Source organism: Macrobrachium nipponense, chromosome 41 (genome assembly GCF_015104395.2).
Source record: "Macrobrachium nipponense isolate FS-2020 chromosome 41, ASM1510439v2, whole genome shotgun sequence".
Classification (NCBI taxonomy): Eukaryota; Metazoa; Arthropoda; class Malacostraca; order Decapoda; family Palaemonidae; genus Macrobrachium; species Macrobrachium nipponense.
The window spans coordinates 39,663,140-39,689,770 of record NC_061102.1 but is presented as its reverse complement, the minus strand read 5'-3'; the positions used below and the strand labels follow the sequence as shown (position 1 = coordinate 39,689,770).

Genomic DNA, 26,631 nt, shown 5'->3' with positions numbered 1-26,631 from the left:
ACTTTGATTGATACAGCTATACTAAAAGTAAGATTTTAATGGTTAATGAAAAAAAGAAGAAGTTTATTTTAGTTTAACCAAACCACTGACTTGATTAAGAGCTCTCCGAGGGCTAGTCCAGAGGATTAGATATTTTTACGTGGCTAGGAAGCAATTGGTTACTTAGCACAGGGTCCTACAGCTTATTGTGGGATCCGAACCACATTACATCGAGAAATGAATTTCTAATCACCACAAATAAATTCCTGATTCTGCGTTGGCAGAGTGGGTAGCGAACTCGGGCTACCAAATCGGTAGGCGAGCACGCCACTCGTCTAATGAGGAGCTAATGAAATTACCAGAAGAAGGTTGCTTCGCTCTCTAGTAAAACCAAAACATGCAGGAAACTTTACAAAACTGGGAGGGGAAAATGCGAAACAACAGTGCAACATAAAGTTACAAAACTGGGAGGGGAAAATGCGAAACAACAGTGCAACATAAAGTTACAAAACTGGGAGGGGAAAATGCGAAACAACAGTGCAACATAAAGTTACAAAACTGGGAGGGGAAAATGCGAAACAACAGTGCAACATAAAGTTACAAAACTGGGAGGGGAAAATGCGAAACAACAGTGCAACATAAAGTTACAAAACTGGGAGGGGAAAATGCGAAACAACAGTGCAACATAAAGTTACAAAGGGACAAAATGCGAAACAACAGTGGGCAAAAACATAAAGTTCAAAAAACTGGGTGGGGAAAAATGCGAACAGTGCAACATAAAGTTACAAAAACTGGGTGGGGGAAAAATGCGAAACAACAGCAACATAAAGTTACAAAACTGGGAGGGGAAAATGCGAAACAACAGTGCAACATAAAGTTACAAAACTGGGTGGGGAAAATGCGAAACAACAGTACAGCATAAAGAGGCAGAAGCTGGAAGAAAATGAGGAGAGCTGACTGAGATGGAATGTCAACAGGTATGAAAGTAATGAAGAGAAGCAAAATGTCAGGCAGTCAAGACGTCACGGGCAAGTGTCGCTTCCAAAACAGGTCTCGACATAATCAAAAGGACGAACGAATTTGCTTACTTGATTAGCAAATGAACGAGTCCGATAAAAACCGTTCATTCAGAATTTACGGGAAACCTTCCTTTAGGTGAATGAATGATGAAACTTTATGAGCAAATTGGAATGAGATTGTTAGGGAGAAGCAAGACGCGAAACGAAGCTGCATCGGATATAGATATAGATAAGATTATCTCAATTATTCTCGAGAAAAAAAAAAACCTATGAGTATTATACACACATACATACATGTATATATATGTATACACAAACACACACACACACATATATATATATCCTGTTCTTTTTGGTATTTTGCAAATTGTCATTATCTGGTTGTCACCAACGATTAAATTTGGTCATGCCCTGGTTTCTGTTCAGTTCGCTTGCTGGGTCTCTAAGGAATTCATTACACGCGCGCGTTTGTATGCATTCCTAAGAGGCGCAGGAAGTGAACTAAACAGAAACCAGACATGACCAAATTTAATCGTTGGTGACCACTAGATAATCACAATTTGCAAAATCCCCAAGGGAAGGCGGATACCGTAAGATGGGAGAGGTACCCACGAAGGTAAGAGCACTCCAAAGGACCCAGGAATAGAATAGACTCCAACAATGAACTGTCCGAGCCACTCCCCTTTGCCTGCGAACTTCCGTCTTCAGTAGCCGAGTTTGAAGGCCAATAATATTATTCATTCTCCCCGGTAACGCGATGACCAATAGCTGGAGCTAATTTGGAGGTCATGCACCTATGACGGTAAAAATATTTTTTCGGTATTTAGTATGGATAACGCCGTTCCGGCAGACGCTTATGACTCAAGTGTTGTACTGATAAGGAAACAGACATTTGTCTTAACACGAGAAGTTCAACAGAATCCGGCGGCCGACACCTAAAGATTTTTGTAGCTAGTATCAAGATACCCCTGAAGCTTGCCTGTGCATGATCCTTGTTTATAAGAAAATAATAACAAATAAATAAATCAATAAAAATAAAATGTGCAATCTTATGTTTTCCAGCATCTTAGCGAAGATTGGTCATATAGGCCAGAACTTTAGGTGAGCATATTGAGTAAAAGATACATAATAAACGCTCACACTATACATATGTACATACATGCGTTCATACGGACACGCACGCGCGAATTTACACACTCACACACGAGAGAGAGAGAGAGAGAGAGAGAGAGAGAGAGAGTTAAAAAAGTATATCTTAGTTTTACCAGACCACTGAGCTGATTAACAGCTCTCCTAGGGCTGGCCCGAAGGATTAGATATATTTACGTAGCTACTAGGAACCTATTAGTTACCTTGCAACGGGACCTACAGTTTATTGTGGAATCCGAACCACATTATATCGAAAAACTAATTTCTATTACCAGAAATAAATTCCTCTGATTCCGCGTTGGCAGAGCCGAGAATCGAACTTCAGAGAGAGAGAGAGAGAGAGAGAGAGAGAGAGAGAGAGAGAGAGAGAGAGAGAGAGAGAATGATTGGCCATCACTGTCCTCTCTACGTAAAGGCCCGAACGGAAGTTGACCAGGCAGGCAGGGCACTGTGGGAAGGGCCTCCCTGTCTGAAAGGTGTAAACCACAAGATCCTAAAGCGGAAATAATCGGTTACGGTTCAGCGGTCGGTCATTCAGGTCGAGCTCTGCTCAATCTCAACGCTTCCTGGGTTATTTGCCAAGCTCAAGCAACAGAGGCACGTGAAAAGGCAAACAAAAATCCAAGACTGATGATCTCTCTCTCTCTCTCTCGACGAGGTGACACTCACCCCAAATTCGAAGAACAATTCAAAGATGTTCAATTGTTTGATAACAATATCTTTTATCTTAAAGCAATTGTTATTAAATACTCTCTCTCTCTCTCTCTCTCTCTCTCTCTCTCTCTCAGAGGTGACGCTCACCCGAGTTTCGAAGAGCCATTCAAAGGATGTTTAATTGTTTGATTATATATTTTCCCTTAACCCAATTGTTGATAAATAATATCTCTCTCTCTCTCTCTCTCTCTCTCTCTCTCTCTCTCTCTTCTCTCTCCTAATGACTTAAATGAAGGCACACATACGATAAAATAAATATAGTCGAACTGAATTAATACTTCTCTTCTGGCCCTTTCATTTCTCTCACCCAGCAGGCGTCAGCATTTGACGAAAAGAAACTCATTCCCCTTCGGGGGCGAATAAGGTGGAAGTTATGAATTGTTGTTTAATCTGTTCGGTATTTTCATACGCAATTTACTCTCCAACACTCGTAAATTCGTTCCCTCTTTTTTTTTCTCCTTCATTTTACATATTCATGTTTTTTCATCAATAGATCATTCTTTGTAATGATTCTTATTTTTGACCTCTGGGGAATCTAATCTGTTGTGCTAACTTTTATTTATTTACCTATTTTCTATATGTATATCCTTCTGTACTATGTTCATCTCGCCTTCGTATCTATGGAAATTCCTTCTATTTGTTCATCTTTATTTACTGGTTCATTTCCCCCACGTATTATTCTTTGCTAATTGCTTTTCCACGTTGTTTTTGTTCTTTTTGTCGGAGCCTGCTTAGAAAATTAAGGGTGTCTAGGTTGTATCATCCGACTGTGCAAACATTCTGAATAATGATATTAATTCTAATGACACTTTCGCTAGTCTCGGAAGTTATGCATTTCCGCTTCGATACTAGGATGGATAACAAAGAATACCAGACGATTTCCGTACATGGAAGCCCTGTGTGGGCACGAGGCTAGCAATTGCCTTTCAAAATTCACAACTATAGGCGGGAGGACCTTATACATGACCCCTCTAAGGAAAAGAAAGTTGATGTTAAAAAGATAGTCGAGATTCGTCTTTGAATGATATTTCCTGTGTACTCGGCTTTTGCCATCTTGAACAAATGAGAGATTCCCTTAAATCTGAACTGAGAAAATATTCCATCTTTCTGTGCATGAAGGAATTCCTACGCACTCGAGAACATCTTTTTCGTAAAATCAAAACGATCCCAGAAATCAAAGTATCTCGCACGGTCTACAAATTCCAGAGGGCGCGTCTACTAATACATGGTTATTTTTGTAGCCACCAGCGCAATAAAGGTGTAGGGACGCATTATCTACGATCGCCAGCGTCTGGGTCGCAGCCTAACTGTACACCTCTCGCACATCGGAAGAACCAAGGAGTGAAATCGTGACCACGCTGGGGTAACCCACATCAGTGAAACCGCTACGCCAATATTCTATTATAATGAAAAAAGTAAAAGAGAGAAAAAAAGCCGAACGACCAAGACCTATAATTATCTGGAGGGGTGAAACACAAACACAAACTCGGCGTCGTTGAAAAAAACGAAATTCATTAGAGTCAGCAGGGAATGATTCCGGACGCCGACCGATGTGTTTCTTGAAAACGAGTGTCGTGTTGTGACCTGGGAAGGCGAGATGGGGTGGAGGGGAGGAGAGCCACCAACCGACCTCGATCACCTTCACCTTTCGGTTTCTTGTTACTTTGTCTTCCTTTCCAAAGGCTTCGTGTTGTGTGTATGTGTGTGTGTGTGTCTCTCTCTCCCTGCGGGACTCTTCCTCAGGATTTTCTTCAACAACTAGTCACTTTCCATTTCATCTCCGTGAATTTCAAGATTTCTCAATATTTCCAGTGTTTTGTCTATTGATGATTTCTTATTATTTCCAGGTCCTTTTCTATTGCTGCATTCTCACTATTTCCAGGACCTTTTCAATTGTGGATTTCTCATAAATTCCAGTACCTTTTCTACTGATGACTTCTCATTCCAGTACCTATTCGATTGCTGGCTTCCTATTATTTCGGTACTTATAATGTTGCTGATTTTTCATCATTTCCAGTACTTTACCTATTGCTGATTCTCACTATTTCCAGTACTTTACCTATTGCTGATTCTCACTATTTCCAGTACTTTATCTATTGCTGATTCTCACTATTTCCAGTACTTTACCTATTGCTGATTCTCACTATTTCCAGTACTTTACCTATTGCTGATTCTCACTATTTCCAGTACTTTACCTATTGCGGATTCTCACTATTTCCAGTACTTTACCTATTGCTGATTCTCATTATTTCCCATAGTTTTTCTGCTGCTGATTTCTCATTATTTCAAGAACCCTGTCAATCATCGATTTCTCATTATTTCGAGAACCTTCATTATTGTTATAACTAACAATCAACCATTCCACTGAACTCAGGATTTTCTTCACCCATTTTGCAATAAAATTATTAGAATTCAAGTGACATTAGTTACTGACAGCATAGAACAACTACGCGCAAAAAATATGAAACTGGAATTTAAAAGGCAGTTTTCCCTGTTTAACTGTTAATCAAAACTCACACACGGAAATCCAAAGACCTTTTGTGTCAACAATCAGTGAATCTTTGGGGAATGACGTCGCACAAATCTGAAATAAAGGAAGGAAAACTCGTTTCTTATCGCGTGATAAAATTCCAGAAACTTGCTGGATCACCAATACTGTATTTCAGGTGTTCAGTATCATTCTGTAATAAAATAAAAAAATGCCACAGCTAGATTTTTCAGAACAAGTGAAAACATACATACATACACACATATACATATATATATATATACATATAATATATAATATACAATTTTACCTATTACCATGTCAGTGGAATTACTTGGGTGCTAGTATCGCTGATATATATATATATATATTATATATATATATATATATATATATGTATGCATTTAAGTTACAAATGCCCTTTAATATCCAATTCGCTCTACCCCGGAATTAATATATTTTCATATATGTTAACTGAAGGGGAACTTTTTAGTTGACAATAATTTCGTCGGTTCACGGGCGCGAACCTCGAACCAAGAAATCAGGACGCACAGTGAAGTGCTCTAATCGCACACCTGTGTGCTTAGAGCGCTTCACTGTACGTCTTGATTTCTCGATTCCGAGGTTCGCGCCCCTGAGCCGACGAAATTGTTTCCAATAAAAAAATTCCTTTTCGGTTAACATATATGAAAATATGTCAATTCTGAGGTAGAGCGAATTGGATATAAAGGACATTTGTACCTTAAATGCGTATATATGAATCACGGTGATATGATAAGATTATATATATATATATATATATATATATTATATATAATTATATATATATATTATATATTATATATATATCATATATATATATATTATATATATATATATATATATATATATCATATAATATATAGTCGTTCAGTGGAGAAATTATATACGAATCTTCAGTGGGTGTCCATGATACTAGTTGTAAAAGGATGAAGTTTATTATGAAACGTTTCGCACATGAAACATCTGTGCATCATCAGTCTGCAAAGAGCAATAAGACAAATAAATAACATCTAAAGCCATAAAACACAAACAGAACTCACATGAATTAAATTAGTCTTAAAATTAACCAAAAAAAAAAAGAAAAGTACAAAGTAAAAACAGTAAAACGAGAGAGAACGCCCAAAACACTATTATTGTGAACTGTTCTTTCTGGAGCTCAATTTTGCAATTTAAACAGACGATCAACCATAGACAAATCATTAAACAATACATTCTTAAGTTGTTCTGTAGACTGCCACGTCAGTCTACAGAAAACGGACTTACTAATAATTTTTATAGTTCCTATCAACATTCTTTTAAATTAAACACCATCCACACATTGGTGAATAGGGCCCTTAAGTATTCATCTTCTTGGAAAATTTGTCATGACGAGATTTCATTTTTGCTGAGTTTTTTGAGTCCAATTCTTTTCCACAAGACGTAGTTTTGAAAATTGTCAACCAGATACTTTCGAGGTTTTTTCAGCCTTTATCTCCTAATTTTGATGTTCCAAAAAGGTTATTTTATGCTACTGTTCCTCTTATTTCTGATCTGAAATTCATATCCAATTTAAAACAAATCATTGAACAAGAAATTCTGTATCTCAAGGTCAAATTAGTATCAAACAATCCTTGTACCATAGGTTCCTTTTTTAATTTCAAAGATCGCCTTCAGCCCTTCATAAGATCCAACGTCATATATAAATTTACATGCCCTGGATGTCCAGGTTCTTACGTTGGATCAACTCGAAGGTTGCTGAGGGTTCGATATTGCAGTAATTTAGGTTTTAGTTTCCGAACAGGACAAAGAATAAAACAACCTGAATTTTCTAATATCAGGAACCATGCTTTTAATTGCAAAATTGAGCTCCAGAACGAACAGTTCACAATAATAGATCATGTCAAACATCCTGATCACTTAACTACCCGCGAGTCATTATACATTAAGAAACTTGTTCCTTCGTTAAATGGTAATACTTCTTCAGCCTCTCTATACCTGGCATAGTTAACGTCGTCATCTGCTTTTGACGACAGGTCATTCCATCTTCTCTCCTCATGGACGGTTAGTGTTTTGGGTGTTCTCTCTCTTTTTACTGTTTTTACTTTGTACTTTTCTTTTTTTTGGTTAATTTTAAGACTATTTTAATTCATGTGAGTTCTGTTTGTGTTTTATGGCTTTATTCGTTATTTATTTGTCTTATTGCTCTTTGCAGACTGATGATGCACAGATGTTTCATGTGCGAAACGTTTCATTATAATAAACTTCATCCTTTTACAACTAGTATCATGGCCACCCTCTGAAGATTCGTATATATATATATATATATATATATATATATATATATATATATATATATATATATATATATATATATATATATAAATCTTCAGAGGGTGGCCATGATACTAGTTGTAAAAGGATGAAGTTTATTATAATGAAACGTTTCGCACATGAAACATCTGTGCATCATCAGTCTGCAAAGAGCAATAAGACAAATAAATAACAAATAAAGCCATAAAACACAAACAGAACTCACATGAATTAAAATAGTCTTTTATATATATATATATATATATATATATATATATATATATTATATACATACACACACACACACACACACACACATATATATATATATATATATATATATATATATATATATACGATATATATATTTATAGTGTGTGTGTGTCCAATGTTTGTACATACCTAGAGTATAGTCCAGGATGGATCAAAAGAAAAAAAAAAAGAAACTCAAGCAATAAGTACTTCCCCATCTAAGCGGGGAATCAAGGATGAACTCCAACCGCACAATACATCTTAACCTGTTTATTACATATCACAAACTGCAAAAGGTCACGACTAAAGAAAGTTGTGGGAAACTTGCACAAACTTTCCTTCGCGTATGTAAATCAACCCTTTCGCGATATTTAGAAATTTTTACCACTTCGTAACAGATGGCAGTCAAACCTGCGCAAAAATATTGTTGGAGCTAACGAAGTTGCTTAACATTTGGGATTTAAAACACATTACCTTAATTTGTGGCGCCATTTACCTTATACAAAGCAACATTAGACTATTATTTAATAGGTTTCGCGTTCTGGGGTGTTTTCGTTCATGCTTATGGAATCATTACGGGCATAACCCTATAATCGGTTACCTTCTAAAATACCGAAGGCACAAAATATTCGAATATCGAAAAAAAACAGTGATTGTCTTTAAGTGAAAATAAAAATGGATTTAATAAACGTGCTTGGTCAAAAAGAACGAAATGAAATCATTTTAAAGCACGTACGTATAAAGTTATAAAAAAGAGGAATCATTGTATGATGTCGTCACAAGTAACAAAGGCTATTATAGTTTCAATGAACACATTATCAGTCAACCTTCTTCAATTATGATACAACTGTATAATGTATGCGGAAAAAAAGACGACCACACGCACGTAACACATGTATGCATACATGGAGGTACTATGTGCAAACACTAATGTTTATTAGTCTAAGAATTTCTGTTAACAATCAGGTAAAAGACAAGTTAGTTTTTATACTGCTATATCTACTATGAAAGTCAAGAGGTTTTCTCTACTATGAAAGTCAGAGGTTTTCAGAATAACTATACAGTTCAACAATACCTAAAACAAATACACAGCAAAAGAAATAAGGGAATAAATCTAATTTCACCAAGAAGCACTTTAACAAGCTCACGGGGAAACACAACCTCTAAGGATTGTTTTTGTTCGTGAAGGGAAAGTTTACAGCCATATAATATGCAGCGCTACCCAAGGGGAAGTAAACAACGAAGACTGTCTTATGAAGAAGAAGAAGAAGAGAAGAAGAAGAAGAAGAAGAAGAAGAGAGAGAGAATTTCATAAGTAAAAATTTTTTCTTTATATCTTGTGAAAAACACATAATGATTATTACTTCTATATTATTTATATACCTGCATAAAACTATACGAAAGGTTTATAACAACGGCACAGAATAAAGCTTAAGAAAATCCACAGCAAAAGTTGAAATCGGACTTCGGTTAGACCACTTTCAACCACTTCTTCCCAGTCCCGGTGGAAATCGACATCCTGATAGATGAAAGTAGATTATTGCAATAACCACAATCCCACATTTACTCTCTGGATGTTATAAATCCCACGGTTGCTTTGTTCAATTTTTCTTTCATTTACCCTTGAGACGTCAATTTCTCTCCCGCTTCTGGTGTTGGATCTTATAGTTTTGCTTGATTCAGCTTAATATTTTCCTCAACTTCGTTTCCCTTTAGTCAGTCACGGGCTAGATCCCTGGTTCTCAACGTTTTTGGCCCATGAACCTTTTCTTCATATGTCAGAATGTCATTCCCCACACACCCCTTTCCAAAATTCTCGGCTTCGAAAGGTGCATTCTAAACGATATGCAACAAAATACTAGCACAAACACACAAGCTAGCCCAAAGGAAACCCAGCGTGACCTCGCAGTAGTGCCAACCTCTGGTCACAGTCCCCCCTTGTTGGGAACCAATGGGCTAGATAAAGGCATTATGGTTGAGCAATAGATCTGCTTCCAAACAAATGAAGGATAGGTAGATATGGCATACTATGCTTAAACGTTGATAGATAGAATATAGAAACTACATTTGTTCAATACCGAAAACGTATAGATCCAGGTCAAACATGTAAAAACAAGTATTGGCGCAGTCGAGTTTTCTGTACAATGTATAAATGCTTTATAAATTCATCAGCTATGACCAACCGCCCGGCAGCGCTTCAGTTGCTCACCAGATGTGGTAGAGTGAGGGTGCATCACATGCCTCCGGAAAGCGCTGCCAGATGCACAATCCATGGTTAACTTTAACCTCATATACGATAAAAACTACTGAGGCTAGAGGGTTACAATTTCGTATGTTTGATGATAGGAAGGTGGATGATTAAAATACCACTTTGCAGCCCTCTAGCCTCAATAGTTTTTTAGACCTATGGGCGGACAGAAAAAGTACGGACAGACAAAGCCGGCAGAAAACTAAAAAAAACATGCCTGAATATATTTGCATCATAATATCATTGTGCGAATAAGGAAGATTATGCGAATAAGGAAGATTATGAGAATAAGGAAGATTATGAGAATAAGGAAGATTATGGCGGCAACATCATTTACTTGTATCACAAAAACCTTTCATTAAATATTTCCTATTAAACATGAGAGATGATAAAATTAGAATTAAACAAGGGTGAAAAAGGTTAACACATTTAGGATAAATGAATTAGACGATTACAAGCAAAAAAACATTTAACTTTCAAAAGAACAAATCGAAAGAACAGTTCCGAGAGAGAGAGAGAGAGAGAGAGAGAGAGAGAGAGAGAGAGAGAGAGAGATTATGGACGGCTTGAGGTACGGCAAGGCAATCTAGTCTTCCCCTGAAGATAAGATGCAAAAGCACCGCTACCAGGAGACAAAAATCTGGTTTACCTTTGTTTCTAAATAAGGTACGGACAAGATATTGTTCCTACTACAAGAATGTTCAAATAACGCAGACCAACAACACTTTTGACTTGAAACATACAAATGTCTGACATGACGCGATAATATTTGTCAAGGTGAAAAGGCCAGTAAACTTATGAAAGGTTCTCTAAACGATTTCGAGACACCGACTGGGAACAATAGAAGCGAAGGCGGGAAGCCTCCCCTTCGTGGATATGCTTATTAAAGAGGAGGGACAGAATCACGGCATGAATGTAAACAGCAAGGCCGCAACTCCTCATGTCCTCATAGATGGTGAACGAGAATGTCAGCCAAGTTATAAAATAGACCAATGTCTCCATTACCACAGAAGTTTTGTTCACTACCAGACATGAAGCAAGCGAAGTTTCTTGTTAATTATGGAATGTAATTCAAATATTAAAATATTATTACAGGTTTAGTATAAACAACAGTCTCCTAATTATACAAGGAATTATGAAAAATAGGAAAACCAAATAAGGAATTAGAAAAGAGGGAAAACAAACATTGCCCTACTATATGGCATATATGCAATCTACAGGTCATAAAATGGAGGAAATACTATAAAACACATAGAAGAACTTTACTGCTGTTCATCTGGACAAAAACCCATAGACAAAAAACCTCGTTTGGATTACTAACAATAACAATAAATCTAATGAACTACTGCTCATGAGCACGTCAAAAAACATCTTTAACTAGCTATAAACTGCACTTCATCAGTATATTTGGAACAACTGGAGCAATGAAACTTGCTGTAAAAGAACTACCACTATTGTGTTATCAACACTACTCAGTGCATCTTCAATGAGATGCTATCGAAGTTTACGTTAGAAAAATAAATAATTCATCCTCGATCTTCCTTTGAAAATATCTCTTTATTAATCGTGCTGCCAGTTATGAATGGTGGCAAGACTTCCTTTCATTCTTAACTTCATCTAATTCTGACTAATTCAAACCTCTATAATTAAGAACTAGCTTAAAATGTAGTGCATATATAAATATAGCATATCTGACACTGAAGTCTCAAATTAAGAGAGCATAGAAGCACAACCGCTGCTCTAAATATTTTATATCGTTTATCTGAAAATAAGAATGACTGTCTTTATATATTTGATACGAATCAAAGTCATACTGATTCCAAAGGACTGTATTCCACTTTTGCACTAATTTAACAACAAAAAGGCAAGATGCTTCCGTGAGTTATGTGAAAAAATATCTCACCATTTCTTGATTCATTTTATCTGCAATTATGGACTCAAAATCTTACAAAAGACCGACATTAGACAGATTGGTATATAATTTCCTGCTCTTCTCTTGGACCTTTTTTGTAAACTGGGGGCACATTACCTAGTTTTGTTTGTTTGTATGGTGTTTTTACTTTGCAAGGAACCAGTGGTTATTCAGCAACGAGACCAACTTAGCTTCACGTGACTTCCGAACCACGTAGAGAGTGAACCTCTATCACGAGAAATACACATCTCTCACTCCTCAGTGGAAATGCCCGAGAATCGAAATCGCGGCCACCGAGATGGCACGCCAACACCATACCGACCACACCACTGAGGCACTCACATGACCTAGTTTCCATCCTTTTGGTGTCTTTCGTTGTTCTGCACTTTTCTGTAGAGTCTATATAGGAGAGGAACTATCTCCTCTTTTATTTAGCTCTTTAATTTCTCTTGGATGAATCACATTTGGGCCGGGAGATTTGAACTTGTTGAGTATTTTGCTTTTAATATCCCTCTTCTGTAAATATTATTTTGTCCAACGGTTCTGCACCCTCATATTTAATAACAGTTCTATGGATTGAGGTAGTGTCTTCAATAACTCTGATTTTTCCTAAGTCTGAGTTCATCAGGTTTCTTCTATTGTCCCTTAGAGGACGTATGTTATTTTTCTTACTATTAACATGCGCAAAGAATTCTTTTGGGTTTTCCTTATAAACTGATGCAACTCTCTTATCCTCATTTATCTTTGTGTTTCTTACTAATCTGTCCAGCATTCTACGGAGTTCTTTATGCCTGATTGCTTCTTCTAGTGTTGGGTGTGGATTCATTGATTTGTGCAATCTGTCTCTTTCTCTTATTTTATTTTTAACCTCTCTGTTGAACCACTTAGGCTGAGGTTTGCCATTTGTTACTATTTGCTTTAATGGTATACATCTAGAGCGTTTTTCTGTGTATTCCTCTGAAAAGGTTCCCCATTACTTATCTGTCTATGCTTGTGTTCTCGTCGTACTCTAGATTTTTAACATACTCCTTTGGCATTTTTAGGTCTTTTCGACGGCAGTCTAATCTCATTAATAAATTCTCTTTTTTATTATGTTGAATATTAATTTGAAATGTAATAATTTTATGGTCGCTTTTGCCTAGATTTTCACCTGCTGAAAGGTCAGACACTAGGTTAGCTTCTGTTGATAGGAAGATGTGTAGTAGGTTGTTTCCTCTAGTAAGTTTGTCAACACAGTGGTGGAGGAATTCATTTTTTTTACAAAATCTAAACGTCTCTTTACGTTTGATGTGGAGGTCATCGTGTCCTAGTCTACTACTGCATTGAAATCTGCCATTATCATGCAGAGTTTGTTGTTTATTTCTTATCCTATTATAGAGAGAGAGAGAGAGAGAGAGAGAGAGAGAGAGAGAGAGAGAGAGAGAGAAATGAACAGTATCTTTTTTAGCAAAAGAGGGACGAAAATAATGTAAGCCTGTAAAATTTGTTTATTCCGGAGCTCAGCAAAGCAAGCAATGGAATTGACTGCAAAATACAAACTCTTTCATATGTATAGTAAAAGTACTAAACATTCTATCCTTATAATAATGTTCTACAGAAAAAAAAAGATGAAGAGTAAGAATGACTACGTTTTCTTCGGCCGTAATGAAGACAAAGATCTATAAAACTCGATGATTCAACGACGTTTCTGAAATAAAAATCGAAAAAACGTCCACAGTCTTCTTCCAGTACCAGCCACAATTGGCAATAAAAGCTGTGCATATCATCTGCAAATTCTGGCGATGTCACTTTTTGTTCCTCGAATTCCGCGTCCGCAATGAGACAGAGAATAATAAATCTAATTCTTTACTCACGCAGATAGCGGAGTAACCTTTGTCCGTAAGGTGCCATGAATTAGTAAATGTCAAAAGCTACCCCTGAATTCGGGAAACGGGACAGTTCCGGCTGTCGGACAAAACCGAAAACATGTGCGGGCTTCACTTTCCCAACCTTGAAGGGATCTAGAAAACGAAACAAATATTGTTTTCAACAGTAGCCAGGAGGTCGGGGCTGATTAAGCGTATGAAAATGCTAGTCTTCCACCACCACTTTCTTCCACGGGAAGTAGAAAGCGATTTTGTTTTTCATTTCCTCTTTCTTGTTTTCTCTTCGGCTGCCCCGCGGCCAAGTCTTCATTTAATAGGACCTCTCCGCAACGCCAGACTTCAGAGCAGTTACAATACCCTGAAATTTCGGAGTTGCTAACCTAAATACCGAGATACGTTGGGCTCTAAGGCCAATGATTTAATTTTAAAGAGCGCCCTCCAGGGGACACTTGCTTTTCAACGAGACGCTATGGGCTTCTTTCTGCGGTGCACTCCGGTGAAATTCAATTCCCGCCACGGAATTCTATGGAGGGAGGAAGAGGAAACCTAAGTATCGAGGATTTTTCTAATTAGAACGTATCTGTGGATGTAATCCTCTGAAGAGCCTATAAATAATACTGTTCTTCAACTAGGAAAGATCAGAACTGTAAACAAGTCCTAATGTTGAGAACATAAGGACCCAAAACAAGTTTTAAGAAGTTTTTTTAAAACAAGTTTCTATTCAAATGCACTAAGAAGTGGAAAATACATTTTTTGAGAGGCGCCAGGATTTTATTAATATTGCTCATGTCTACAAAAACGTTTGGCGCCCACGCTATTGTTTTTGTAGACATGATTAACTGTAAGAAACTCCTGGTTTCTCAAAAATTAATTTTTAACTTTTTAGTGCATTTTAATCAAAGCGTGTTTTTAAAAACTTTATATATATCTATATATATATATAATATATATATATTATAATTATATATAATTTTATAGTTTTTAGTTTTGACAGATATTTTAACCGATTTAGCTAACGAAATTGATATCCTGTCAAGCCGAGCCAAAGAAGTTGTGAAAAATACGAAGTGTCATAGAAATCTTTAGATACTGGGAGAGGTCACTGTAGAGTCCTGTAAGGTTGTATCGTTACAGGGACTGAGAAACTTCGCAAAATTTCAAGTCCATTGGATGAAGGGAACAGGTCAAAAATTGAGTTACAAGATTTGACCAAGACAAACAAACAGACAAAAAAGCAAGCTAAATAAAAGTATATAACAGAGCGTGCCATAAAATACAGACACAGAAGTAAACTTATGCTGGAAACATCGAAATATCTCGAGTAAAATGCACTCTGTTCCCTATACTTACATTTTCTGTAGGCAACAAAAATAATGAACTACCCAATTACATGAAAATGTACAGCAGTATCAAGGAAGTAAGTTCCATATTATAGTAAATTTACTTCAATACCTCTGTAATATAATAAAAATAATAATTCTAACCAACTGTCTGTCTCTCCGAGCGTTTGGTTAATGAAATGTTAAGAAGGCACCATTTTAGTTTACCCACTTTGGACCTATATTATGTTTTTTTGGTAGTTCTTAAATAATAATAATAAAAAAAAAATAACGCGTGCACACAGACGGAGAGACAGACAGAACACATAAGTCAATCTCCCTCCATACATCTTTAATGGATGATCTACCTTTGTACCAAAACTGAATGAAATCTATTCAACCGTGAGAGAGCGATGGCAAGGTAAGCGCAACAAAAACACTCCCTAATGTACAGACGACGGCGAAACAAAGGAAAAAGCCACAGCCCCGGACTAATATACAAATGAATATTTGCTGAGAACTTAAAGAGAAAAATATGCTGAGAGCTATAAAAAAGTATACACAAATACTATAATTCCCTAATTCTATAGGAAGTCAACACTGAATTTCTTATACAAAACCGTAAATTCCCTAAATGTCTCTTGCCTTCCAAAGGACCCACCCCAGGAAGAGAGGAAGTCGATGATTCATATCAAGCGAGTAAATACGGTCTCCTTGAGGAAGACGCCCTCTCTGCAAGGTCAAACGAACAGGTAGACCTCCAATGATAATTGCAGGGGATTTCTTGCAAATGCACCCCCAACAAAACCGTAATGTAAGTTTACTCTTCCAACATGAGGGAGAAATGAGTTTCGCCTAAAACAAACCTCTGAAAAAAACAACTTTTATCCGGTAAAAAAAAAAAAATCTTTGACTTCTAAAAACAATATAAAAAAAATATTTTTCAAAATAAGGCAACTCTTAACTAACTCCATATATTAATCTTAAAAATTATAGTTTGCCCAAGATAAAGAAAAATCTTGTAGATTTTTCTTTATCTTGGGCAATAGATAAAGAAAAATCTAAATAACCGAAGATATCCAAGGTAATTTGCATACTGTATTGTTGTTATGCTTCCAAAACATAGGTTAAGAAAAACCAAAGCTTAACGGCAAAATTAAATGGAGAAGAGAACAATCAGATATTCCTAAACCACTTCTCGTCAAAACTCTCAAATACCCTCATGAAGCTGCATCCAAAGCAAAATTGTCGTTAACGGTAAAGAGCCACGTCACAACAATTCCAGGTTTCAAAATCCAATGCAAACCAGAAAACAAGAAATCAACAGACTTATCAAGTCCCTAATATGGAGACGACAAAAAAAAAAAAAAAAAAAAAAACGCTGGATAGTGAGAGAGAGAGAGAGAGAGAGAGAGAGAGAGAGAGAGAGAGAATACTAATGAGATCGAGCCATATTTAATACAGCAAAAGCAATTATTAAAAAAATAATAAACGAGCAAGTTAAAAATGGGCGAAAAGAGAACGACTGTGAGTTTCATGGGTGAAACGGCAAAACTGAAAGTAAATAAATTATAAAAAGGATAAAATAAGCTACACATTCAGACCACAGTACACTAAGCTCAGAAGCTCAAAAGAAAAGGAAGGGAATCAGATTACAGCAATAAACGAAGAGAGGGAAGAGGAGGAGGAGGAGAGAGAGAGAGAGGGTGATACAAAATGATCTAAAAGGTAGAGAGAGGAAGGGAGAGCGGATCCCTTACCCCTTCCTCCCAGGGAGGCTCACTGAAGGATGAAGACAGGAGAGGCAACAGGGTATAGTAGAGGAGGATACAGAGAGGCAGTGCCTAACCCGATCCCAAATATGGAAAGCAGGTCTATCAAGCACTTCCAAGCACGTAGAGGCGCACAAAACGAACGCATTCACAGGTTGTATAATCCCTTCACGTAAAAAACTGTTCTTTTTATCATGCGAAGGTCTTTATATTGCCAAGTTGTTATCGCGCATTTGTTTAAAGCAACCAAATTTTTCCTTGTAAATGCAATATTTAATTCATTGCTTTTCATTGCGTGTGTGTGTGTTTACCTGAAAGGATCATATAACCTTTCCTTGCTTTTGTTGATTTGTGCAACTCTACGAGCTTGGAAGTGCTTGACAGACTTGCATTCCATATTTAGGATTGGGTAATGTGTTGCCATCTGCATCCAATCTAGCAAAAGACATTATTACAGCTCTCTTGCTATTCAAATTTTCAACCACACAAAACTACAGTTCAACTAACATACAAGCTATCTTGATTGTGCAAATAATGAAAAAAAAAATGCCTTCATACAAGTTCACAAAAAAGGAAAGAAACAATCTAAGCAAAATTACACTTCGTAATTCTAAAAACACTGAGCAGAGAATTGATGGTTAGTGGAAGATTTTGCAGCAAATTATTCCATTATTGTCGTTTTCTGCCGAATCTACAAAAAAGGCTCCTTGAAGATTGCGGGTTGCTTGAACGAGCATGACCCCTTACTGACATAAGGCCAGCTTAACCGACTACACCACCAACACAAACCACGACCACTCCCGTCCTCACCAACAAGTACGTTTTTCGGGCTCCAGAGGGCAGGTAAATTCATTTCACCTTTCCATAACAACACACAACCTTCACGACGCAACTCATACTGCACTATCCTTCACTATCAGTTGTTGTGCCCATCAGTCCTGAATACCCTGACCTTTTACCTGGTTTCATCCAACACTTAGTCGCATACGTCTCATCAACACAACTCCAAACCTCAAGAGTGAATATATTGGTACCAAATGTTTTGCAACAGTAATACGGGTCTTCAACTTGGTGGCCCTTGCCATTTCGTGACTCTGGCACCAAGCAGAGCAGCGAGGATGTTGGTGTTTTTATTACTGTAGCCCTATAAGACCTATAATGTGAATGGCGTTGGCTGAAAAACGTAAAGGGTCTTCCTTCACTTAGGGAACATTTTATACCCAAGGCTGCATTAACCCTTGGAAAATGCCACTGGCTCTTCCTAGGAAGTAATGTCCACTTGGTGCCGTTTATTACTACCATAATGATAGTCAGTCAGGCAAATGCCAAGTTCCTGTTCATTGACATCGCGTGTTTAACATAAGGTCCTAAATTTTCTGTATTCTTCTAAAACATGGTGCACGAGTTTTATGTCCTTGAGAACATAATATATATGATTCATTCTTACCTCAGAAGCAACTTTTTCTTATTCTGCCATACCAAACCAGCGAACAACAAGGCGTGATCCAACCTCCAGCTTACTCAGGCCGTATGCAAGAATTTCCCCTCCTGCATAAGTTGTCAACATTATATTCCTAACTTGACGTGAAGTGGTTTGGTAATTAATACTCATACTTAGTAATACTCATACTCACAACAAGGATCAAATAAAAATGACACAAATCAAATAACGTTCATATATTCTCAATAATAAGTGGAACCACAAGTTAACTAAACAAAAACGTAGCCTCTAAATTCAGCTAACCACAAAATAACTAAACAAAAACGTAGCCTCTAAATTCAGTACACCAAATATATTATAACGTGCTAAAATCTACGGTCAAATCTACATTCAAATAGAGCCTAGTTTCACCAACGAAAATTAAAATAAATACGCATTATCTCAGTAAAAATAATTTTTCTATACCATTTAACATGCACATTACTTTTTTACATTGTCATTCTAATAAATAATTCATATATATACTATCCTAAAATTCGTGTATCTTTAACTCAACACGAAACACCTTTTTCTGACCTTTTCATGCTCTTCCATAGACCTTTCCTAGCCCCCCAACAAGAACAACAACAGCAAGAACAACAACAACGACATCAACAAAGTAGTTTGTAGGCTTACTCCCCTAGTAAGCGAAAATGCAGACTTTTCATATCGTGGCTTGGAGTAAATTTGGCAAATATTTCTATGGTATAGGAAATTGCATCAGGGCGATTATGTATAACAGGTCACCTTTACTTCTATAACTGTTTTTTCTGCAAACTATTGAGAAATTTAAACAGAAGCTAAGAAAATATACTGAAGATAATAGACATATTCAGAATAAAAAAATTTACGCAAATAATTCTGAAATATATATCTGACCGGTTAAGAATTCGCACACATATAATGTGTGTATTAAAATTCCGAAACGATACCCCCTTGTACAAATTCTAGGTGTGTTCCACCAAGCGGAAACTTTATTACTTCACACTGAGTTATTTCTTCCGTGTCTACATCGGTGGTGATTGCTAATCCCGGATTGCTCTAACTTCGTAAGATTTGGTCTAAACTCCGAGTGGAAAAGGCAAGAGCAGCCAAAAGACGAAGACTGTGAGAACAGGTATATTAATATAAATTCAGAAATTCATTATCGAAATACATTACGATTTCATATTACTGAAAAACTCAATGGATCACATTCATATCTATATGGCACACAAAGAAACTGTAATTAAAGTGTTCTCTTCTCCTCTCTCTCTCTTCTCTCTCTTCTCTTCTCTCTCTCTCTCTCTAAAATTTCAGAAATTCGTTATTCGAAATTAACATCCACGCATTTTATATTACTGAAAAAAAATTCAAAGGATCATATTCATAACTATATGGCACACTAAGAAACTGTAATTAAAGCTCTCTCTCTCTCTCTCTCTCTCTCTCTCTCTCTCTCTCTCTCTCTCTCTCTCTCTCTCTCTAAAATTCAGAAATTCGTTATCGAAATACATCACGATTTTATATTACTGAAAAAATCAAAGGATCATATTCATAACTATATGGCACACTAAGAAACTGTAATTAAAGCGCGCTCTCTCTCTCTCTCTCTCTCTCACACACACACACACACACAGCCATCTGTTATGACTTGCTTCAAGGTAACATCTCTCTTAACACGCGTCATTATTTGCAGTCATAAACTGTGGCATTTGCGGCAATGGGATCCCTTCGTTGTATTTCAAGAGCCAAAGACACTAAACCATACATGGAATACAGACTAGGAAGTCAACGCTGCTGAAGGCGGAATACAACAACTTCTGAGGTATGCTTTAGGAAGGGAAAAAAGTAAAGAAGGGGAGGTTTTTTTGAAACCCCTAAATTTCAGGAGTCCTTTCTAAACGACTATAGATCGTGCTTTAGACCCCTATTTTACTCTGATGTTGCCACTTGACTATCTTGAAGTATCTTGGATAAACGTTTCTCTGATCTTTTTAATTGCTCTCTCTCTCTCTCTCTCTAATCTAACCATTCGTATCTTTTCCGCATTGCAGTCCAAGGTTGGCGCTCAATAAAGATACGCAAGACACTTCTATTCTTAATAATGGTGATTAACATTCGAGGTATGATTAAATTTTCATTGTGATCAAACATGAATACAAATACTCTAATACTATAATAGCAGCAGTAGGCCTCCATATGTGCAAACCTTAAACGAGACAGATGAAATATACACCTTCTATTTGCATATCAATAAAGTATGTATGTATGTATGCATGTATATTTATAATGTGTGTATGAGGAAAAACAAAACCAAACTTAGTCCCTGCTCTGGTTAGAAAACTGTCATAAAAATAAAGGCTCATTCTCTCGAATAAGAAAACATCTCTGTCTCCTCAACAAATGTAGGTTAAAGGATGCGGCAACGAAAAAAAAGAAAAAAGAAAGCAGGAAGTTATACATTTCACACATAGATAACATGAAGGCCTGATCACGCTGTATGAAATATACTAAAAAAAAAAAATTCAAACGGTATTTCGGACGAGTAGATTTCTCCTTCTGACAAGTGCTATAACCATTCGTTTATCAAAGCCAGAGACTATAATCTTTCTTTACTCAGAATCCGCAAAGCCTGCTATCACTGACACTTTCTTACTTCTGCACAATTTTGGATTTATAGCGTCTTTCCTGGAATTAATTGTTATACGAGCTTGTGTAATTTGGCGCCGCTGTCTCCCCTACCCTCTCGATCCTCTGGGGCGGACAAATCGGTTTGCATGGGGTGAGTGGCTGTGTCATGTCTCCCCTACTGTTACCAGGGGGAGGACAAACAAAATCCACGCGGATATCATTATTATAGCCATTAAGCAAATTTACCAAGCACCGTTATACACCAAAGGAATTAAGTATATATTTTTCTGTAAGAGCTGATAAGTACTACATACGGTTCTACAATCGCCTCTTACATAGTACCTATCACAGCTGACAACTCACAATCATTTTATATGGAATCTATCAAAGCGCTGAAAATCAAGGATAAAAAAACATTGCCAGTGTTTATAGAATAAATAAGACTAGGTTAACTTTTGCAGCGTAAATCAAGGCATATTTTTTAGATCAAAAGTGGCTCCACTAACATGTTCTCTCTCTCTCTCTCTCTCTCTCTCTCTCAACCCTTACCAGAAATAATAAAGCCAATAACGAAAATAATAAAAATCCTGAAACCTTTTTCGAAATAAATCACGATTTTATATTAGAAAAACTCAAAGGATCACATTCATAACTATATGGCACACAAAGAAACTGTAATCAAAGCGTTCTCTCTCTCTCATAATATAGTGAGAACAAAATCGGTCATTTTCAAATTAGCTAACTAAAACATCAAATTTATGTAACGACTCAAATCCTTCCTTCCATCCTTGAAAGCAATATTAAATGAACAATAAATGAAAATATGATGGACTGATTGGGTCTATTAAAACTGGTGTCACAGCATCTAGGTTATTGACGCCGTATAAATCTAAATAGAAAACTGAAAATAAATAACTTTAAACAAAATTTCATATAAAAATATCTCAAAATATATATGTATATAATCACACAGAGTTAAGTCCATCGAAGAGAGAAGTTCATAGAGACACGTCTGTAAGTGTCGTGTTCAACGTAAGTGAGAGTCTCCGATGCATCCACCGTTTTATGAGACCGCGCGGAACTTCATTTGCATCTCGTCCGAAGAGAAACACTTTGCTAAACTCTCACCAAGATGGCAGCCAGAGATACGCTCACTACTCTAGGTCACTGTGTTGCGGGTGTCAAAACCCCTTTTGTATAAACAATAAGAACATTCACAATGGCCGCGATTTATGGTTCCCCCAAGTTCACATGCGTGACAGGCGACCTTAATAGAGTGATGATTATGTTCGGAAATGGAAAAGGAAAAGAAAAGGCTGTGACAATCAGGCGAACGGGACTTGTATCTAAGGAGATGTTCTCCTTTGTGAAAGGGGCGGGTCAAAGTACGTTTGAATCTGATGCTTATTCCAGAATAATCTGGTCTTCTACACTAGTGTCCTTGGGAAAAAACACTCAACGAACACATTCTAATTTTTTTCCCTTTTCCTCAAATCGTCAAATTATAACTAAAACTTTCTCTCTCTCTCTCTCTCTCTCTCTCTCTCTCTCTCATTTACAGTAACTCACTGGAAGTCGTATTTGATGAGACTGATCAGCGGCAAAGGCGCTTACCTGTAAAGACAAAAAGGTCACATTATTTACCACGTAAATGTAAAATAACTTCAATATCTGCATTACTTATTCCAGAATTTGATCTGGAAGTATAAAACTTACGGCACCCAGAAAAAGTGATCTTACCTAATTACATAGAAGCACATAAGAATTAATTTAGCGACAGCAACAAGGAAATAACCAGAAAATACTGTCATGGAATAGGATAAAAATAAACCATAGTTTTTCTTTTAAAAATTGAAAAAGGAATAAAAATACAAAACCGACCAATGAGAACAGGAAATGTTCTGAAATGACAAATGAAGTACTGACCAATGTCACTACACTTTAATTAATGGCTCCCTTTCCTTTGAAAAAAGCTTCTGCATTGAGAAGCAATACTTGAATCGCTTCAATGCCTTCAATATATGATAGAAGAAATATGAGATAGATAAACAGACTGATAGGTTAGATAAATTGATAGACAGATAGACAATCAGATGACCCAGCATCTACAAGGACGTCTTGCCGCGCATCGATTCACAGCTTGTTTGATATGAAACACAAATGTCAGAAAAGATGGATCCGAGGGTTCTCATCTTTAAGTTTCTCTATCACTTCCCATCAACTTCTTGAACAAAGAATTGCCTTGTCTCATGAGTTAGAAAAAATAAAACCCTGACCATTCTGTCCCAAACCACTATTGTTGTATTTGGTTTGACATGCAGCTCGCAAGGGATTCTGCCACAAAACGCTATTGTTTCAGGATAAAAAGATTTTTTTTTGTATTCCGCCCAAGTATAGACTACATCAAGGTAAAGCCTGTACCAAGGTCTTCACCTTCAGTCGAACACTTGCCTCACTTGATTTTGTGATGTTTTCCCCTCTTCAGTTCAGCAGCGAAGGTCATTCTTGTCATTTTTTTTTCTGTGGATGTAGACATCCGAAGATACTCAGAATCTCGATCAAGGTTACCTGAGCCCCATTAACGAACACGAACCTCACAGAGACATTCTCTAATAACTCCGTCAATGAATGTTTGGTACGAAGGTATTAGATGTGGATTTCCTGTCAAGAAATTTGCAATTTTCTCAATTTATCCGTCTTTAACGAATGAGTCGACGATGAAAGTGGAATAACGAGAAGTCAAGTGATTTTGGCTCTCCGTTGCAAATACAGTTTCGGCAAACCTTTGGGAATGAAGTGTTAGCCCACACCCGATTTCTTGGCCCCACCAGATGCTGGTACCCATTTAGAGCTGGAAGGAAATGGTGGGTAGTATTCCAAGAGCAACCCGCGAACCTAGGAACGTACGCCCAACACTGCACCACTTACCCACGGCACCCACTTTGGCTAACTGCGCCTTCTGAAAGAGAAGTCTGAAATTATTCATCTTCGCTGAAGGGGGAAAAACCTGCACCCGGCCTCAGATTGTACTGATATGGACTACACAATCTACCTTTACTAAAGTCACTCAATGGGCATGACTGCTGAAAAGAATGAGCCGTTTTTCATGTGGCTTTTGCCGAGAGACCTCCTGGAATGGAGACCCAATTTGTTCTCCTCAATATGAATGTCATTCTCATCAAATCAAAGTCCGTTAGTCGTGATCTCCATATCAATCTATAAGAGTAAACGCCATTATGTCATAATGTCCTCAACGCTTTTACAAAATTCAAAGAATATTTCTTTCACAAGTTTAAGTTAGTACATCTTACTTTAACCATACCACTGAGCTGATGAACAGCTAACCTGGGGCTGGCCCGGAGGGTGAGATATTTTTTATGTTCCTAGGAGCCTATTGGTTACCTAGCAACGGGACCTACAGCTTATTGAGGGATCCGTACCACATTATATCGAGAAATGAATTTCTAATCAACTGAAATAAATTCCTCTGAATCCGCGCTGGCAGAGCGGGGAATCGAACTCGGGACTACCGAATCGGTAGGCGACATTTCTTTCACACACATATAGGAGAGAGAGAGAGATATATATATATATACTTGGAAAAAGTTGTCAGCTATCAATGCTCCTAAATTATAATTCCTTTCTTACTAAAAAAAAAACTGTGTGAATGATGCTTACTTAAAACACGCAGGATTTTACTGTAGATATAGCCATTAACGAGAGAGAGAGAGAAGAGAAAGAGTTGGAAAAAGTTGCCACATACTAATGTCCTAAATCAACAGAAGCCAAAAAGGTGCGAATGACACTGAGATGAAAGACACAAGATGTCACTGTATATATATCCTTGACTAAATCATTCATTTCAAGTATAAAAATGTGAAGGAAAATAAAGATGAAAATAAAAAGTATGAAGAAGATGAAGATGAAAGTAAAAAGTATGAAGGACAATGTAAAAAAGAAAAAAAGAAAAAGAACATTTCAAAAGAAAAAGACAAACCGAGGCACCACGCGATGTAACATCACAGTTAAAAAAAAAAAATGCAATCAAAATGGTCTGGTTGACCCTGGCAGTCCCTAATAGGCTTAGCAGCCAGAGTTATGATGCAGAGGTATAACAGGGGCCAGGCGTTACGTAACGGCTGGGTGACGACCATATGTCTCAACGTGAAACGGGCTCGCATCTTAAAGACCGGTTTTATGGGAATCTTAGGGGTTATAAAATTTTACACAGCAAATGGCTCATTTATGGGGGAGTTACGAGGTTAAAAGACATCGTAATGGAAGAGAAAAATGTGTTTCAATGAACTATTGTTATAAATCCTACTATAATCATGCGGGCAAGGATGCACTAACACACACATACATATATATGTACATTTATACATGCATACATACATACATACATATATATGTGTGTATGTATATAATTTTAGGTCACAAACAACCCATTTATATCAAATTAACTACAACTTTGGAGTAACTTTCTCCTCAAGGAAGTTATAAGAGATGAGTGCACATACCGCGACCAGAATTTAAACCCTATGTATTTGGGGTTGTAACCCAGGTGGCAGTGACTTATGCACCCAACCATCAAAAGTGTATTTTTCATGAGATGGAGTGAAATCGGAATTAATAGGTTAATTAGGACTTTGCACGAGATAGTACAAGCTGTTACAGAGTGTACACACACACACATGCACTATATATATATATATATATATATATATATATATATATATATATATATATATATATATATATATATATATATAAGGCTGACGGTCGCACGATGTATGTACGTATGTATGAATTTGTGTAGTTCGCTATGGACGCGAAACCACTGCACCGAATTGAACCAATGTCGGGCAATATATGTAGATTTTATGGTGGATTGATTTTAGCCGAGTGCCGTTTTATCCGGATATCCGGCCGGATACCCAACCATGCTAACTTTATTATTATTTGTAGAGCAAAAAGAAAGCAATACTCTGATAGAATTTTTCACGAGGATTCCAAATGTGCTCTTCTTTTCTTCATTGAAGAAAAATAATGATGATATTAAGGGATGGTTTTTAACCGGGTCCCATATTGATCCGAACACCCGGCTGGATATCCGCCCATACTTACTTCTTCAATATTAGTTGTATTGAAAAAAACAAAACATATATATATATATATTATATATATATATATTATATATATATATATTATATATATATATATATATATATATATATATATATATATATATATACTTTTGTCACTTTGGATGCAGACTTCTAGTATGTCAGTAATTCCTTAGGAATGAGGCTGCTAGCACTAGACGGTAACACTAGAGCACAGGTACTATAGTATATTGCTGAGTGGACGGCAGGTCGGGAGCAAACCAAGGTACTACCACACATAACCCGGGAGCTGTACAAATGGGCTCTGAGAATAAAGCAAACAGACCAAGAATGTCAGATCAAGATTGTCTCCTTTTGACAGATC

General features: G+C 36.9%; 1 protein-coding gene across 3 annotated transcripts in view; it reads right to left on the bottom strand.

Annotated features, from left to right (window-relative positions):
* The window catches only part of LOC135212713 (dentin sialophosphoprotein-like), a 250,068-nt gene that overhangs the window by 77,184 nt on the left and 146,253 nt on the right, over window positions 1–26,631 (bottom strand). The window contains exon 3 of one of the 3 annotated variants that reach the window (XM_064246406.1): window positions 22,711–22,755. The exons of the other annotated variants lie outside the window; for them this stretch is intronic. The gene's annotated coding sequence lies outside the window, so the exon portion shown is untranslated. The remainder of the gene's footprint in view (window positions 1–22,710; window positions 22,756–26,631) is intronic. 3 annotated transcript variants of the gene reach the window in all.